We start from the raw sequence: 17,362 nt of genomic DNA, 5'->3' as shown, positions 1-17,362 counted from the left end.
TTTTTTAAACCAGGGACATTGTGGCCAATTGTAGCACCCATACTATTGCCTCAGCTCACATCAGCTAATTCAGCACAAACTATCTTGTTCTATGTGGCTCAAAGATGGTAAATTTACCTCCTAGCTATTGGAGGCACCCGCACATAAATATAACTTGTTGATCTCCACCAAATGGGATGCTATTGATTCTCATGCATAACCTCACATTTGGGAGTAGATGATTTGTCTTCTCGCGAATGATGCATGACATAGAGGGAGCATATAAACATGTAAAATGAAGATGGAAGAAGACCATTTGAGACCCATTAACCCTACCCCATGCAGATACAATATAACCATACACATCATTTACACATCTCTTAACCATGCAATTTCCTGGCCAAGGCAAAAAAAACAGAGAGAAAAAACCTGTGACCAATTTAGAAAAATCTGACCCCCTAAGGCAATCAAGCAAAACTCCAAGAGAACACGATAGCCCATCACTCATCATCCCAGCTAACTACCAACCTACTGCCTTCTATAAATGTAAATATCGTCTTTACTCAGGAACTAGTCAAGCTACCTTTTAAAGAACTCCAGTGAATCCATACCCACCACATGTTTTGGTAATTTGTTCCAGAGGCCAATGACTCTCTGTGAAAAGAAATACTTCCTGGCATTTAACCTAACTCATTGCTTAAAGATTTTATATGCATGCCTATTAGTCCTACCATCTTCATCCTTCTTAAATAACCTATCTAACTGGACTGAATCCAATCATTTTATCATTCTAAAATAAATGGCCTTAACTCTTGAAGTATATCCTGGTAATTATGTGTCAATACGATAGCATCCCTCTGTACCTTCTTCAGAGCCTCAATATCCTTTGCCAGTGTGGAGACCAAAACTGGTCACAATACTTCAAGTATACATATACCAAAGCATAAGCATAGTGCTCTTTGTTTTACATTCAAATGCCTTCTCAATATAGCCAGAACACTTTTTGCCTTCCCTAGGGCCATGCCGTACTGCTTATGCACTTCTAATGACTTGTCAACTATTACCCCGCAGATCTCTCTCTTGATCTAAAAACAGAAAATGCTGGAAATCTCAGCAGGAAATGTTAGAAGTCTCTCTCTTGATCTGTAACTTTTCACAGCTACCACTGCTTGGTGTAACCATGTCTGAAATTTCTCCACTGCAAAGGTATGACAATGGAATGCATTGCCTGCTGGTGTGGTAGGTGCTGACTCTCTACATGCCTTTAGGAAGGAGCTTGACTGGGGCAGAGATTGCATTATATACAAGGTAAGTGTCTTTATAGATAGCACTTGGTCCACATGATCTCCAGGACTGGTTTTGATTGCCTGAGGGGATCGGAGAGGAATTTTACAGGGTATTGCTTTCTTTTCCGGCCCCTGGGTTTTTGTCTCTTCCAAGAGATTACATGGCTGCAGGGGTGGGGGGAGTTGGGTGGTGGGGCGGGGGCGGCAGGAGGTTCATATATTAGGAAGCATCTAGTATTGATACTCCAGCCATCAGCAGTGTGGAGTAGTCTTGATGGGCCAGCTGGTCTTTTGCTGCCCATCATTTTCATGTGTTCATAAGTAAAAGGGTATCTGCATCATTAGTTTATCTCAATTGGCCTGCAAAATTGCAACCGATTACTTTACTCTAAATTACTTACCCTGTGAAGTCCAAAAACCATAGGGTAGTAATAGTAGGGGATTTTAACTATCCAAATATTGATTGGGACAAATTTAGTGTGAAGGGTATAGAGGGTGCGGAATTCATGAAATGCATGCAAGAGAACTTTTTTAGTCAGTATGTAGCAAGTCCAACACGAAAGGGGGCGGTCTTAGATTTAGTTTTGGGGAATGAAGCCGGGCAGGTTGAAGTGGGAGAGCACTTGGGTGCCAGTGACCATAATTCAGTCAGATTCAAGTTGGTTATGGATAAGGACAAGAATAGGCCTGGAATAAAAGTTCCAAATTGGGGAAAAGCTAATTTTGCTAAGTTAAGGAATGATTTGGCCATAGTGGACTGGAAACAGCTACTTGTGGGTAAATCAGTGTCGGAACAGTGGGAGGCATTCAAGGAGGAGATCCGGAACGCTCAGGCCAAACATGTGCCCTTAAAGAAAAAGGCTGGGAAAAATAATTCCAGAGCCTCCTGGATGTTTAAGGACTTACAGGGGAGGGTTAAGAAAAAAAGGGACGCTTATGTCACATACCAACAGCTAAATACTATAGAATCTTTAGAGGAATATAGAAAGTTAAGAGGCAAAATTAAAAAGGATATTAGGAATTTTAAGAGAGAGCACGAGAAATTCTTGGCCAGTAAAATTAAGGAAACATAGAAACATAGAAAATAGGTGCAGGAGTAGGCCATTTGGCCCTTCGAGCCTGCAACACCATTCAATGAGTTCATGGCTGAACATGCAACTTCAGTATCCCATTCCTGCTTTCTCGCCATACCCCTTGATCCCCCTAGTAGTAAGGACTACATCTAACTCCTTTTTGAATATATTTAGTGAATTGGCCTCAACAACTTTCTGTGGTAGAGAATTCCACAGGTTCACTACTCTCTGGGTGAAGAAGTTTCTCCTCATCTCGGTCCTAAATGGCTTACCCCTTATCCTTAGACTGTGACCCCTGATTCTGGACTTCCCCAACATTGGGAACATTCTTCCTGCATCTAACCTGTCTAAACCCGTCAGAATTTTAAATGTTTCTATGAGATCCCCTCTCATTCTTCTGAACTCCAGTGAATACAAGCCCAGTTGATCCAGTCTTTCTTGATATGTCAGTCCCGCCATACCTGGAATCAGTCTGGTGAACCTTCGCTGTGCTTCCTCAATAGCAAGAATGTCCTTCCTCAAGTTAGGAGACCAAAACTGTACACAATACTCCAGGTGTGGCCTCACCAAGGCCCTGTACAACCTCCCTCCCCCGTACTCAAATCCCCTCGCTATGAAGGCCAACATGTCATTTGCTTTCTTAACCACCTGCTGCCAACCTTCAATGACTGATGTACCATGACACCCAGGTCTCGTTGCACCTCCCCTTTTCCTAATCTGTCACCATTCAGATAATAGTCTGTCTCTCTGTTTTTACCACCAAAGTGGATAACCTCACATTTATCCACATTATACTTCATCTGCCATGCATTTGCCCACTCACCTAACCTATCCAAGTCACTCTGCAGCCTCATAGCATCCTCCTCGCAGCTCACACTGCCATCCAACTTAGTGTCATCCGCAAATTTGGAGATACTACATTTAATCCCCTCGTCTAAATCATTAATATACAGTGTAAACAGCTGGGGCCCCAGCACAGAACCTTGCGGTACCCCACTAGTCACTGCATGCCATTCTGAAAAGTACCCATTTACTTCTACTCTTTGTTTCCTGTCTGGCAACCAGTTCTCAATCCACGTCAGCACACTACCCCCAATCCTATGTGCTTTAACTTTGCACATTAATCTCTTGTGTGGGACCTTGTCGAAAGCCTTCTGAAAGTCCAAATACACCACAACAACTGGTTCTCCCTTGTCCACTCTACTGGAAACATCCTCAAAAAATTCCAGAAGATTTGTCAAGCATGAAAACCCTACGATGTTCTATAAATATATTAAAAGTAAGAGGATAATGAAAGAAAGTGTAGGACCTATTAGACCATGAGGGTAATCTTTGTGTGGAGGCGGAAGATGTTGATAGGGTTCTTAACGAATACTTTGCATCTGTTTTCACAAAGGAAAGGGGCAATGCAGATACTGCTATCAAGGAGGAGTGTGATATTCTGGATGAAATAAATATAGTGAGAGAGGAAGTATTAAGGGGTTTAGCAGCTCTGAAAGTAGATAAGTCCCCAGGCCCGGATGAAATGCATCCCAGGCTGTTGAGCAAAGTAAAATAGGAAATAGAGGCCTTGACCCTCATTTTACAGTCTTCTTTGGATCTGAGCATGTTGCAGAGGATTGAAGGACTACTAATGTAGTATCTTTGTTTAAGAAGGGAGAAAGGGATAGGCTGAGTAATTACCAGCCTGTCAGCCTAACCTCAGTGGTGGGAAAATTATTGGAAAAATTCCTGAAAGACAGGATAAATCTGCATTTGGAAAGGCAACGATTAATTAGGGACAGTCAGCACGGATTTGTTAAGGGAAGATCATGTTTGACTAACCTGATTGAATTTTTTGAGGAGGCAACCAAGAGGGTCGATGAGGGTAGTGCGTATGATGTAGTATATGTGGACTTTAGCAAGACTTTTGATAAGGTCCCACATGGTAGATTGGTCATGAAGGTTAAAGCCCATGGGATACAGGGCAAAGTGGCAAGTTGGATCCAAAATTGGCTTGGAGGTATGAAGCAAAGGTGGCAATGATGGATGATTTTGTGACTGGAAGGATGTTTCCAGTGGGGTTCCGTAGGGTTCAGTACTGGGTCCCTTCCTTTTTGTGGTATATATCAACAATTTAGATTTGAATATAGGGAGTATGATTAAGAAGTTTGCAGACGATACTAAAATAGCTGTATGGTTGATAATGAAGAGGAAAGTCATGGGCTGCAGGAGGATATCAATCTACTGGTCAGGTGTGCAGAGCAGTGGCAAATGGAATTTAATTCAGATAAGTGTGAGGTGCTGCATTTTGGGAGGGCTAATAAGGAAAGGGTATACACTTTTGGCGGTAGGCCACTTAATAGTGTAGATGAACAAAGGGACCTTGGAGTGCTTGTCCACAGATCCCTAAAACTAGCAGGCCAGGTGGATAAGGTGGTGAAGAAGTCATACGGAATGCCAGACTATATTGGCCGAGGCATAGAATATAAGAGCAGGGAGGTGATGCTTAAATTGTATAATATATTGGTTAGGCCACAGCTTGAATATTGCATGCAGTTCTGGTCGTAGTATTATAAGAAGGATGTGATTGCACTAGAGAGTGTGCAGAGGAGATTTACTAGGATGCTGCCTGGAATGGAGAATCTTAGTTATGAGGACAGATTGGATACGCTCGGTTTGTTCTCATTGGAAAAGAGAAGGTTGAGAGGAGACCTCATTGAGGTGTGCAAAATATTGAGGGGCGTGGACACAGTGGATAGTAACGGCCTATTTCCATTGGTGGAGGGGGCATAGTTTTAAAAGGGGGTATAGTTTTAAGGTGGTTGGTGGAAGGTTTAGAGGGGATTTGAAGGGGGGCTTCTTTATGCAGAGGGTTGTGAGAAACATAGAAACATAGAAAATAGGTGCAGGAGTGGGCCATTCAGTCCGTCGAGCCTGCACCACCATTCAATAAGATCATAGCTGATCATTCACCTCAGTACCCCTTTCCTGCTTTCTCTCCATACCCCTTGATCCCCTTAGTTGTAAGGGCCATATCTAACTCCCTCTTGAATACATCCAACAAACTGGCATCAACAATTCTCTGTGGTAGTGAATTCCACAGGTTAACAACTCTCTGAGTGAAGAAGTTTCTCCTCATCTCGGTCCTAAATGGCTTACCCCTTATCCTAAGACTGTGACCCCTGGTTCTGGACTTTCCCAACATCGGGAACATTCTTCCTGCATCTAACCTGTCCAATCCTGTCAGAATTTTATATGTTTCTATGAGATCCCCTCTCATCCTTCTAAACTCCAGTGAATACAGGCCCAGTCGATCAAGTCTCTCCTCATATGTCAGTCCTGCCATCCCGGGAATCAGTCTGGATTCCCTCAATAGCAAGAATGTCCTTCCTCAGATTAGGAGACCAAAGTTGGCACAATATTCCAGATGAGGCCTCACCAAGGCCCTGTACAACTGCAGTAAGACCTCTCTGCTCCTATACTCAAATTCCCTAGCTATGAAGGCCAACATGCCATTTGCCTTCCTCACTGCCTGCTGTACCTGAATGCCAACTTTCAATGACTGATGTACGATGACACCCAGGTCTCGTTGCACCTCCCCTTTTCCTAATCTGCCACCATTCAGATAGTATTCTGCCTTCATGTTTTTACCACCAAAGTGGATAACCTCACATTTATCCACATTATACTGCATCTGCCATGCATTTGCCCACTCATCTAACCTGTCCAAGTCACCCTGCAGCCTCTTAGCATCCTCCTCACAGCTCACACCGCCACCCAGCTTAGTGTCATCTGCAAACTTGGAGATATTACACTCAATTCCTTCATCTAAATCATTGATGTATATAGTTAATAGCTGGGGTCCCAGCACTGAGCCCTGCGGCATCACACTAGTCACTGCCTGCCATTCTGAAAATGACCCGTTTATCCCAACTCTCTGCTTCCTGTCTGCCAACCAGTTCTCTATCCATGTCAATACATTACCCCCAATAGCATGTGCTTTAATTTTGCACACCAACCTCTTATGAGGGACCTTGTCAAAAGCCTTTTGAAAGTCTAAATACACCACATACACTGGTTCTACCTTGTCCACTCTACTAGTTACATCCTCAAAAAATTCTAGAAGATTTGTCAAGCATGATTTCCCTTTCATAAATCCATGCTGACTTGGACCAATCCTGTCACCGCTTTCCAAATGCACTGCTATTTCATCTTTAATAATTGATTCCAACATTTTCCCCACTACTGATGTCAGGCTAACTGGTCTAAAATTCCCCGTTTTCTCTCTCCCTCCTTTCTTAAAAAGTGGTGTTACATTAGCTACCCTCCAGTCCATAGGAACTGATCCAGAGTCGATAGACTGTTGGAAAATGATCACCAATGCATCCACTATTTCTAGGGCCACTTCCTTAAGTACTCTGGGATGCAGACTATCAGGCCCTGGGGATTTATCGGCCTGCAATCCCATCAATTTCCCTAACACAATTTCCTGACTAATAAGGATTTCCTTCAGTTCCTCCTCCTCGCTAGAACCTCGGTCCGCTAGTATTTCCGGAACGTTATTTGTGTCTTTCTTCGTGAAGACAGAACCAAAGTATTTGTTCAATTGGTCTGCCATTTCTTTGCTCCCCATTATAAATTCACTTGATCCTGACTGCAAGGGACCTACGTTTGTCTTCACTAATCCTTTTCCCTTCACATATCTATAGAAGCTTTTGCAGTCAGTTTTTATGTTCCCAGCAAGCTTCCTCTCATACTCTATTTTCCCCCTCCTAATTAAACCCTTTGTCCTCCTCTGCTGAATTCTAAATTTCTCCCAGTCCTCAGGTTTGCTGCTTTTTCTGGCCAATTTATATGCCTCTTCCTTGGATTTAACACTGTCCCTAATTTCCCTTGTTAGCCACGGTTGAGCCGCCTTCCCCGTTTTATTTTTACTCCAGACAGGGATGTACAATTGTTGAAGTTCGTCCATGTGATCTTTAAATGTTTGCCATTGCCTATCCACTATCACCCCTTTAAGTATCATTCGCCAGTCTATTCTAGCCAATTCACATCTCATACCATCGAAGTTACCTTTCCTTAAGTTCAGGACCCTTGTCTCTGAATTAATGATGTCACTCTCCATCTTAATAAAGAATTCTGCCATATTATGGTCACTCTTCCCCAAGGGGCCTCGCATAACAAGATTGCTAATTAGTCCTTTCTCATTACACATCACCCAGTCGAGGATGGCCAGCCCTCTAGTTGGTTCCTCGACATGTTGGTCTGGAAAAGCATCCCTAATACACGACAGGAAATCCTCCTCCACCATATTGCTACCAGTTTGGTTTGCCCAATCTATATGTTGATTAAAGTCACCCATGATAACTGCTGTACCTTTATTGCATGCATCCCTAATTTCTTGTTTGATGCTGTCCCCAACCTCGCTACTACTGTTTGGTGGTCTGCACACAATTCCCACTAGCGTTTTCTGTCCTTTGGTAGTCCGCAGCTCTACCCACACAGATTCCACATCATCCAAGCTAATGTCCTTCCTTACTATTGCGTTAATTTCCTCTTTAACCAGCAACGCTACCCCACGTCCTTTTCGTTTCTGTCTATCCTTCCTGAAAGTTGAATACCCCTGGATGTTGAGTTCCCAGCCTTGGTCACTCTGGAGCCATCTCTCCGTAATACCATTATATCATATTCGTTAATAGCTGCCTGCGCAGTTAATTTGTCCACCTTATTACGAATACTCCTTGCATTAAGGCACAGAGCCTTCAGGCTTTCCTTTTTAACACACTTTGTCCCTTTAGAGTTTTGCTGTAATGTGGCCCTTTTTGATTTTTGCCTTGGGTTTCTCTGCCCTCCACTTTTACTTTTCCTCTTTCTATCTTTTGCTTCTGCCCCCATTTTACTTCCCTCTGTCTCCCTGATTAAGTTCCCATCCCTCTGCCATATTAGGTTAACCCCTCCCCAACAGCACTAGCAAACACTCCCCCACGGACATTGGTTCCGGTCCTGCCCATCCGGTTTGTATTGGTCCCACCTCCCCCAGAACCGGTTCCAATGTCCCAGAAATTTTAATCCTTCCCTCCTGCACCACTCCTCAAGCCACGTATTCATCTTAGCTATCCTGCAATTCCTAGTCTGACTAGCACATAGCACTGGTCGCAATCCTGAGATTACTATCTTTGAGGTCCTGCTTTTTAATTTAACTCCTAACTCTCTAAATTCAGCTTGTAGGACCTCATCCCGTTTTTTACCTATATCATTGTTACCTATATGCACCACGACAACTGGCTGTTCAACCTCCCCCTCCAAAATGTCCTGCAGCCACTCCGAGACATCCTTGATCCTTGCACCAGGGAGGCAACATACCATCCTGGAGTCTCGATTGTGGCCACAGAAACGCCTATCTATTCCCCTTACAATAGAATCCCCTATCACTAGAGCTCTCTCTCTCCTTTTCCTGCATCAGGATCTGGAACTCGTTGCCTGGAAGAGTGGTGGATGCAGAAACTCTCACCACTTTTAAGAGATAGTTGGATGGGCACTTAAAATGCACTAACCTGCAGGGTTACAGAACTGGAGCTGGTAATTGGATGATCTTTTGTTGGACGGCGCATATATAATGGTAAGTTCTGCAGGGAATAGAATACAACCAGGGTGATCTCCTGGACTAGTTTCTATCACCTGGATGGGTAGGAGAGGAATTTTCCCAGATTTTTTCTCCCTAATTTGGCCTGAGTTTTTATCTGGTTTTTGGCTCTCCCAGGAGATCACATGGGGTGGAGTGTAGAATGTTTCAATATAAGGGGTGTCGCAGTTGTGCGAGGCGGACTGGTTGGGCTGGGTGAACAAGCAATTTGTTTGAACAGAGCAGATTCTTAGCTTTCTCAAAGGCTCTATCTTGAGACACACCCCAGACCTAGTTGTCGCCTTTTCTGAGTAGTATGTGCGGTGGCTCCAACAAAGTGCTCAATCTGGGTAAGAAATTACCAAAGTAGTTGAGTAGCCCAAGGAATGAATGCAGCTCCGTCACATTCTGAGGTCTGGGTGCATTTTTGATCGCCTTGGTTTTCGAATTAGTAGGCCTGATGCCATCAGCAGCAATCTTCCTCTCCAGGAATTCAACTTCAGGTGCCATGAAGACACACTTTGAACGTTTCAGCCTGAGCCCCACTTTGTCCAGACGATGTAGGACTTCTTTGAGATTGTTCAGATGTTCAGTAGTGTCGCGACCTGTGACCAGAATGTTATCTTGAAACACGACAGTTCTAGGAACGGACTTTAGTAGACTTTCCATGTTTCTCTGAAATATGGCTGCAGCCGAACGAATTCTAAAAGGACACCTGTTGTAAACAAACATTCATTTATGGGTGTTGATGCAGTTGAGTTTCTTCGAAGTGTCGACAAGCTCCTGTGTCATATAGGCCGACGTCAGATCCAGTTTAGTGAACGACTTTCCACCAGCTAGCATGACGAACAACTCATCAGTCTTCGGTAACGGATACTGATCCTGTTTTGAAAATCGGTTAATCGTAACCTTGTAGTCTCCACAAATCCTGATAGTGCCATCACTCTTCAATACAGGAATGATAGGACTGGCTCACTCATTAAACTCGACCGGTGATATGACCCCTTCATGTTGGAGTCTGTCAAGCTCAATTTCAACCTTCGCCCTCATCATGTAGGGAACAGACCGAGCCTTATGATAGACAGGCCTTGCATCCGAATCCAGGTGAATCTGCACCTTGGATGCAGTAAAATTACCAATGCCAGGTTCAAACAAAGAAGGAAACTACTTCAACGCTTGAGCACACAAAGTGTCATCCACCGATGACACCACTTTGATATCATTCCAATTTCACTTGATTTTCTCGAGCCAATTCCTGCCGAACACTGTTGGACCATTACCTGGGATGATCCATAATGGTAGATCATGAACCACACCCTGACGGGATCATGACAGGACTGGACAAGTTAGATGCGGGAAGAATGCTCCCGATGTTGGAGAAGTTCAGAACCAGGGGACACAGTCTTAGTATAAGGTGTAGGCCATTTAGGAATGAGATGAGGAGAAACCTCTTCACTCAGAGAGTTGTTAACCTGTGGAATTCCCTGCCGCACAGAGCTGTTGATGCCAGTTCATTGGATATATTTAAGAGGGAGTTAGATATGGCCCTTACGGCTAGGGGGATCAAGGGGTATGGTGAGAAAGCAGGAAAGGGGTACTGAGGGAAGGATCAGCCATGATCTTATTGAATGGTGGTGCAGGCTCAAAAGGCCGAATGGCCTACTCCTGCACCTATTTTCTATGTTTCTATGATTCTATGATATGACACCTTGACTACTGCACTGCCAATCACCGGTATGAGTTCCTTCGTGTAAGTACGCAATTTGGCATTGACTGGACTCAGCTTAGGCTTCATTACTTCAGTGTCCCACAACTTGTCGAATGTCCTTTGGCTCATTATTCACTCACTCGTACCTGTGTCCAGCTCCATTGATACAGGCGCGCCATTCAGCTTCACATTAACGATTATCAGCTGGCTCTTTCCGAAGAACGAATACAGACCAGATATTTCCTCCTCAGGTTGTGTATCCGGGCCAGCACTAGACTGGTCATCATCAGCAATGTGATGAGTGGCAGCACGCTTGCTCAGTTGTGGGCACATTTTCTGAAGGTGCCTCACTTTCGAACAGCCATTACAGGAGTACTGTTTAAACTGACACCGATGAGGTCGATGATTGCCCCCACAACGCCAACAGGGTGAAATCGGATTCGTACCAGTTGGCGGACTTTGAGCAGCTACAGGTTTCACATAAGCAGTCGAGTAGGCCCTGCCATAAGCAGCTCTGGCAGACGACGACACAATCTTGTTGACAGTACTTGCCGTGAAGCTCCGATTCTTCGATAATATCTGCCTCAAATTATCATCAGTCGTCATGCATGCCTGGGTAGTCATGTGGCTTTGCTCAAATCCAGCTTCTCTTCGGCCAATAACTTCCGAAGAATCACATCATGGTTGATGCCGAGCACGAAGAAATCTCGCAGTTTGTCTTCCAACACGTTCCCAAACTTACACGGCTCAGCAAGACGTCACAGTTCGGCGACGAATCCCAACACATCCTGGCCCTCTGCACGAACATGCGTGTAAAAGCGATAGCGTGAGATGATAATCCCATCTTTTGGCTTAAGGTGGTCACCTACTAAAGCACACAAATCCCAATATTCTTTGCCCATTGGACGTAAAGGCGAGAGAAGATTCTTCATGAGGCCATAAATTTTTGGACCACAAACGTTGAGGAAAACCGCCCTGCGCCGAACTGCACAAAATACTGATTCAGGCGGTCGATAAAATCCGTCTAATCCTCGCCATCTGCGAATCTCTCCAGAATTCCAATAGTGCCCATTGTACATGCGAAGGTTCTTAAGTTACCTCGTCGCCAAATGTAATGAATGTAATGACTCACAAGACTTGTTACTGTAAACTGCCTCAGGTGTAAACCTGATCCAACTTTATTCGCAACCAAAGTAACCCACGTGACATGGTACCTGCGCTTATATACCAGTGACCGCGCACGCTTGCGTACAGCCCGATGACCTCCAACAATGGCGCCCCTGGTGTCTGGTGACCCCAAGCCTAAATACATAACAGTACTACTATGCTGAGTTGGTGAAAGTTAGTTAAGTAAATCATCGGCGTGGATTTCCATGGGGTTTCTCCCGCTCATCAGCTGGAACTTTGATGTAAGACCCGGAAAAACAGCACAAACGCTGTACACTTAGTTCTCCCAGAGCTTCTGTGGCTCTTCTGCTTAAGTTACATTGGGCAATCGGGAAAATCCTGATGGAAATATCATTGGACCTGAAATTGCGTTCGGAAGCTTCCTACAGGCGAATGCTTCCGATCTGCAAGAAAAGTACGCACCTACCTGGTGCTTCCAAATCTTCAGACTCTTGCAACCCTGGGCCTGCAGGCGTATATCTGCGTAAAGGCTCACGTATCCCAGGGGCGCACATGTTTCGCCAGCGTCCCTCAAATCATGTGGGCCAGCCCAACCAATCACAAATGAGGATGCCCATTATGCTTATGGGGATTCCATTTATGTACAGAATCCCCATAAGCATAATAAGAATTACATTAAAAAATCCTTTCACACAACCTAAATAAAAATAAATCACATGTTTAAAATTAATAAAAATATAATTTAATTAAATATTTAAAATAAAATATATTTTTTGAAAAATAAATGTAAACATTTTTAAAGGGGTCAAAAATAACCTAAACGAATTTTAAAGGTTGTTGAATGTTTAAATGATTTAAAAAGTTTTATTTTAATATTTATTTAAACCTTTACACTGGTAAAAGAAGGCTGAATGCCTGCTTTTATCAGGTGTAAGAGTTTAGTGGGTATTCGCTGGGCAGTATTTGGGCAAATAGCCCAAATCTCTGCCAGCGAATGTCCATTTTCTGCACATGCAGATGATCTGTCAAGCTGAAAATTGAAAGAACGCACGTTCCGGATTTTCTCGCATGCGGAAACCCTGAACTTGCGGGGCACTTACGACTGTGTACGCTGTGTGTACATGCAGTACGTATGCGGTCATAGGCCCTGTAAAGTCCGGGTCAATGTCTCTGCCTTAACAATTCCTGCGGCACAGGTTGTTTCCTTTAAAATCAATCTTGATAAGAGCAAGTTCAAATGAATAATGAGTTTGCACCTAGTACATATATTTCCTTTCATTTTCTCCACCTTACTCCCTTTTTTTCCTGATGAATAGGGCTCAAGGTGGAGCACAACGATCTAATTGGTCATTATTCATCTGTGATTCTTGATAGTGACTGTCATCGGGCTATGTGACTATCAGGACAGCATAGCTGAACTCAATCTTGTCCTTAGGTGGAATTTCCAGCAAGAGTTACTGAACGATGGTCAACGGCAGGAATCCCGGCTGACTTTCTTCTCTGTCACTCAGATACCCTGAGACCAAATGGATTGTACCTTACCACTTCCTCAACTGAGATAAGCTAACTGAGCAGCAAATTGGGATCTTCCTGTTCTGCTGGCTCAGCACTATAACATGTCGTGGATATTGAACACAAATTGAAATAAAAGCTGTTAGATCTGTTTTATGACAGTGGTCGTTTCCCTTGAATTTAAAGATCCATTTTCTCAGTTGTTTTAACTAGCCCACCTGTTGCCAAAACCCTCATTTACGCCTTTCTTCACCTCCAGACGCAACTATTCCAATGCTCTCCTGACTGGCCTCCCATTCTCTAGCCAGTGTAAACTTCAGCTCATCCAAAACTTTATTGCCCACGTCTCATCCCGCATAAAATCCCCTAGGTCCATCACCCTGTCCTTGCTGAATTTCTCGGCCATAATCTTGAACAAAAAGTGTCACAGACTGCACTTCAATGGGTCCATCATGCAACTGAATGCACATTCAGCTGTGCATGCTTTGGAGAGGGTGTACATTTGAGCGGCAATGTCCTAAATAGCAGGTCATGCGTTGCACGCTGCCTGACATCACGATGTGACTCATTACCATTTTTCCAGCAAGTGCAGGCAACAGCCGTACTACCTACCTGCTCAAAATGGTGGCCACCGCAGTCCGCGCCAGATGTAGGCGGGAGCAAGGCAGCTGCCATTTTTTTGATGAAACCAGCTTTAACATCCAGTGCTAAGGTGCCAAATTTCACGGCCCTAAACTTTAAAATTCTCATCCTTGTGTTTAAATCCCTCCATAGCCTCACTCCTCCCTATCTCTGCAACCTCCTCCAGCTCTACAACCTTCCCCTGAACTCTCCGTCCCTCTTTCTCCCAACCATTGGCAGCTATGAGTTTAGCCACCTAGGCCCCACATTCTGTAATTCCCTCCCTAATGACCACCCTCCTTTATATCTACTCACCTCCCTACCAAACTTTTGGTCACCCACCTATTATCGCCTTCCTTGGCTTGACATTCATTTTTTCCCAATGTCTCTTTGAAGTGCCTTGGAACAAGGCACCATATAAACATCATCATCATAGGTGGTCCCTCGGACGAGGATGACTTGCTTCCACATGAGTTCACAGATGTTTCAATGAAGGACCCGATGTTCCAGTCCTGAACTCCAATTGAGGGGATGGAAGATGCCTGTTCGTGGATTTTTTTAACGTGTGGTGGCCGTTGCACATCAGCCACCACACGGGCTTGACGGAGCTAGGCCTTTATCCAGTGGCAAGGGTTAACCAGTATGACTGGAAACCTGCTCCACTGCACGGACCTAGTGCGTACACATACCGCAGTCTGGGCTGGTCCGTGTTGCTCCTGGACCCTCGGCTCTTCTGGGCCCCGTACCCTCATTCGCCGCACCTTCGCCCACAATGTTCCAGGGCCCGGCGCTCATTCTTTATTTATAGTCCCCACCTGCGGTGGTGTTCTCACACAGGTTGAGGCGGCCCACGATATTCCAAGGCCCGGTCTCCATATACCTTGGTTAGACCATATTTGGAGCACTCTGCACAGTTCTGGTCTCCATAAATATACATTGTTATTGGATACAACATTACATGCGTAATACATTGCTTACAGGTTGTGACATCACCATCTACTTGAATCTTGGTGCATGTAAAGCAAAGACACCCCAAGGAATAAAACACAAAGGCTAACAAAATTCTGAAAGGGAAATAAATCAGAATTAAGAAATCACCTTTTTACAGAAAACAAATGCCTAAATGGACTGAAATCAAATTAAATATCAGATTTTTAATAAATCGGCTCTAGAAAAGGGGACCAGTCCAGCCCTTAATTTGACACTAACCATAAGGTAAAATAAAACCCGCTGTGTATGTACAATGAAAGCTGCAAAGGAGATCCAGTGCTCAGAGAGTTAAGTGACAAACGTTTCCTATGGAAATCTCTTATATCCTGCCTTCTATTCGTTTTAGCAGCGCTGCCCTTCTGTTAAAGTGAGCTGTAGTACAAGGCTCTGTCAGCATTAAAAGTGATCCTTGCAGAAGGTATGCTGTGACTAATGAAAAATGGTTTCTGTTCTATTGAAAGCATTGGAGTCACTAAGTATGCAGCCTTGTTTAGGAAGCTAGCATCTGGACTGTGTTAGGATAGGTATCCCCAGTCCTACTTAATGCTGTAGGGTGCATTTATGATTTACTATTTAAGGACATTACTTTTGTTACACTTTAGAATTCTAAATAAACGACTGAAAGATGGAAAAGAATTCATTAGTTTCTCTTAAAAAATTAAATTGCCCCAAATCAGTGAAGCAGGAGGTTAGCACAGGGATGCACTGTGCCGGGGAGCAATGGTACCAATCCTCGTGTTCACTATTCCTCACAGGGTGAGGCTCTATGCTCACTCTGATCTTTCTGGTGGGAACTTGAAAGGGAGAATCGCCCTGCCTGCTGGCCGGTTAGACAGGACCATAGCTGCAACAGGCCACCAGCGTTACAGCATAACGAACATATAATGAAACAAAAATTATTTTATTTTATTTATGCTTTTTCACATTTTTTCTTTTCCTGTTTCCAGATAATTATGTCTGACCATTCTTGTCTGACCAAGAGAACAACCAGAAATAGCTCTAGTCTGCCCAAGACTTGAATGCTGTTTCCATATCAAATGATGCTCTTCGAGCACTTGTCTTCCACTCTTGGATAGGATATAGAAACATAGAAAATAGGTGCAGGAGTAGGCCATTCGGCCCTTCGAGCCTGCACCGCCATTCAATGAGTTCATGGCTGAACATGCAACTTCAGTACCCCATTCCTGCTTTCTCGCCATACCCCTTGATTCCCCCAAGTAGTAAGGACTACATCCAACTCCTTTTTGAATATATTTAGTGAATTAGCCTCAACAACTTTCTGTGATAGAGAATTCCACAGGTTCACCACTCTCTGGGTGAAGAAGTTTCTCATCTCGGTCCTAAATGGCTTACCCCTTATCCTTAGACTGTGACCCCTGGTTCTGGACTTCCCCAACATTGGGAATATTCTTTCTGCATCTAACCTGTCTGAACCCATCAGAATTTTAAACGTTTCTATGAGGTCCCCTCTCATTCTTCTAAACTCCAGTGAATACAAGCCCAGTTGATCCAGTCTTTCTTGATATGTCAGTCCCGCCATCCCGGGAATCAGTCTGGTGAACCTTCGCTGCACTCCCTCAATAGCAAGAATGTCCTTCCTCAAGTTAGGAGACCAAAATTGTACACAATACTCTAGGTGTGGCCTCACCAAGGCCCTGCACAACTGTAGCAACACCTCCCTGCTCCTATACTCAAATACTCTCGCTATGAAGGCCAACATGCCATTTGCTTTCTTAACTGCCTGCTGTACCTGCATGCCAAACTTCAGTGACTGATGTACCATGACACCCAGGTCTCGTTGCACCTCCCCTTTTCCTAATCTGTCACCATTCAGATAATAGTCTGTCTCTTTGTTTTTACAACCAAAGTGGATAACCTCACATTTATCCACATTATACTTCATCTGCCACGTATTTGCCCACTCACCTAACCTATCCAAGTCACTCTGCAGCCTCATAGCATCCTCGTCGCAGCTCACACTGCCACCCAACTTAGTGTCATCCGCAAACTTGGAGATACTACATTTAATCCCCTCGTCTAAATCATTAATGTACAACAAGAAAACCCCATCAACTCATTTCACTTCATTTTTGGCCTGGCTAGCACCCATTACTGAAGGCACTGAACCCAGCAGAGATCATCACCAATTGAGGCAGCAGCAACAATTGCACGATAGATAGAAGGTTGATTTCTATGTTGGCTCCAAACTGGAGTCTAAGAGCCCTAAAATCCTCAGGAGTTCCATTGGTCTCCTGTCGTAACTCTACAGGAACCCACCAGAAAATGCCAGCGACCCGGTTGTGCCAGATTTCCAGGATTTTCAACATGCCTAGTAACCTCCTACTCCTCCTTAGAAGGCAAATGTAATTGGGGGCAAAGCCAGAGGCGGGGAAATTTTGCTTACCTAGCTCAGTCAGGACCCGGCGTAGTACTGGAAACCAGTATGCTAAGTGAGATGAGA

The sequence above is a fragment of the Pristiophorus japonicus genome, chromosome 7 (genome assembly GCF_044704955.1).
Source record: "Pristiophorus japonicus isolate sPriJap1 chromosome 7, sPriJap1.hap1, whole genome shotgun sequence".
In the NCBI taxonomy this organism is placed as follows: Eukaryota; Metazoa; Chordata; class Chondrichthyes; family Pristiophoridae; genus Pristiophorus; species Pristiophorus japonicus.
This window is presented reverse-complemented; position numbering follows the sequence as displayed.